The following is a 2,939-nucleotide window of genomic DNA, read 5'->3' on the forward strand; positions in this document are numbered from 1 at the left end:
GCGATCTTGCATTCAAGGACAAAGCTCATCCTGGATCTACCCTTGTTGGCCAGAGACTGATTTTCATTTTCCTTCACAACCAGGAGGAAAGCTGGTCATGTAGCACAGTAGATGAGTAATTTGCTTTTGTTTTTTACTTCATTTTAGTCAAAGAGCAAATTTGGCATAGGTTTGTGTTTTCTGTACAAACAAAATAGTACCTGGAGGTAGTTAAATGACTGCTAGAGAAAGCTGCTGTAGCTGAGTAGGGTTTATGGGTTGTAGAATGTTTGGGCAGAAACCTGTCTGAAAAGTGCTAATGCAAGTAAATGTAAGGGTGACTTCTGAAGCTGAGTTCATCAGTTATTCCCATTAGAGGTCAAAAATTGGTAATATATACCACCCCCCTGAAAACACATTATGTAGCTGTTTCTTTCCATTACAGCGTTAACTGAAACAGCTATGTGAAAATATTTCAAATTCTTTGTAAGGAATACACAGCTTTTTAATTTGTTCAGACTTCTCATAGTCTTACATTGCAAGACTAGATGTCTTGAAGAATAAATTCACCAGATGAATATACCAGGATGTACTTTTATGTGTTAAGCTGTAATGCCATCATTATGCTGTAATGACAGCAGTGCCAGTAATATCCCACTAAACATTTTTAGTTAAGGAACACTAAATCCATAAATATACAAGTTAAATTTACCATCTCAATAAATATACATCATACATATATCACAGGCAGAGCTGTGTGCAGGTACTAAAGGCTAAACGCTGCTTGTAGTAACCCACATTTAGTAGTTCAAATTCTCTGTGTGTTACAGTTGTTAAATTAGAAATGTTGCTTGAATTCTACCTTTAATTTTCTAGTTCTGAATTACAGTCAAAGTCATAATGTTGTGGTTAATAACTACCAACAGTTTGACAAACACTTTGACACAATTTGTTGCCGAGATAAATATTTTCTTCCAACATGAAAAATAAGAACATCACTCGTAATCTGAAAGAATTGTGTATGGACATTGTATCTTTTAATGGGAAAGCAGCACTGATGGAATGAGTATCAATCATATTTTTAAAAATTATTTCCTAAACTACCCTTAGCAGGGGGATGTCTACTTGGAATGGCATTTATATGCTTTTTATTGTTTAGATCCTGCTCCTGGGGGTTACCTTTGCATTGCTCATAGACAGAAATCACTTTCTATTCATAATTTTCTATTCAAAGAATACAAATTTTTATCAGAGGAAATTTACACTTTTTGAGAATGTAAACTCAAAAAGCATTAGGAAATTAGGCTATGGTCTCCCCACCTGGTGTGAGTAACCTCCCTTGCCATTTCAATGCATTGCGCTTCATTGTTTAAATTTGCTTCAATGTTTGCATAGATGTGACTGGGATACCATGAGTGGTTTGGTACTAATTAAAGAGAAAACACAGTTATGAATTACTCTAGGGCAGGGGAGGTAGCTCAAAAGAAGGAAGATCTAAAGTTCACAAAATATTTCACTCCAATTTTGACTATATTTCTGAAGTTGGAAGTATCAGACAAAGTGCATTTGCATTTTAAATGTTTGGACACAAAATACCCAGAAGCAAATAGTCATTTGGGGGCCATATTGAGCATTTTAACAAGGCTGAAGGATAATGGAATAAATCTCACATTAATATACATCCTACTCAACTCCATCAGGGACAAAAAAATTTCAAAAACATGGGGCCAATGCCTGCAGTAATGTTTTTCTTTTCAGACACACTGTATAAAAATGGTGTTTCTGTATTAGAAATATTGGCTTAACCAAATCAAATATTAAAATCTGATTAAATTGGTACTGCTTCCCATTAGCACAACATGGAAACCTATCTATCTAACACAGTTAGATGAGTATAAGCACGTAGTTTATTACACTGCAGATGATCACGCAGCTTGTGATGGAAAGTGGCATGTTACCCAAATCCCTCCAAGGTATCTACCTGTAGCTGAAGATGACTTTGACCAGATAGATAGAAAGAAACAATTTTTGTGTAAAAGTATCTGAAATCACCCTGGTTGAGTAAGATGAACTGCCATCCTCTGTCTCAAAAACTATCTGTCTTGTAATTCCTCCCAGCCAGATCATTTTTCTGTGGCCCAGATTCTGTTAACATTATATTCAATTTATTGCACATTCATTATTCTATTTAAAATATGAGACTAACTCCAGGGTGACTGCACTGTGCTAGTGATCAGAATTCTGTGATCAGAATTTCTCTATGGTTGGTCTATGAATGGAAGCTCACGTACTTTGGAAATAGATATGCAGAGGGAACCAAAAATTCTAAAGATAAAAAAGAGTTGTATTTAAGAAGGCTTAAGTAGACTTTACTTTTAATCCTGTTTTTAAAAATAGGCATGCTGAACAGTTATTCATCCAGAAATGGTAAACCATCAAAAAAGACAATGCTATAAGGTAGGAACTACAAATGAAACTAGGCCAAAATTCCTTCTAATATGATCATAGTAACACATTAGAATATTCATGATCTACCAAGAGTGTAAGAGCATCCAAACCCTGGGTCATCTGTACTCAGTTTGTGTAACAGAGCAGAGATAACATTTAACACAGCTAGAGCCAAAGTATTTATTTTTTTTACAATAGTAAATGTCTACCTCTGCTGCCTGGCTTATTATTTCTACAGCAAAGGAAAATAAATCTCTAGAACGTGAGGTGGGAGCAGAAAAGATGCATGACAAAACCTCTTAGGATGATGAATAAATTTCTAATTAAAGACAGGGCTGTTGGTAGTGCATGGGTACTCTGGCCTTCCTCACCTACAGTTAGCACTTCATGGCTTTCTTCATGGCACTTCATGCAGTTTGGCTTTACACCGAACAAGTATCATGTTAGATGGACCAGAAGAAAGACTTCAGAAATTCTAGGTCAGAAAAAAATCATAACGCATCAGGGAAGAA

The sequence above is a fragment of the Nestor notabilis genome, unplaced genomic scaffold, assembly GCF_000696875.1.
Source record: "Nestor notabilis isolate BGI_N333 unplaced genomic scaffold, ASM69687v1 scaffold432, whole genome shotgun sequence".
NCBI classification, from domain to species: domain Eukaryota; kingdom Metazoa; phylum Chordata; class Aves; order Psittaciformes; family Psittacidae; genus Nestor; species Nestor notabilis.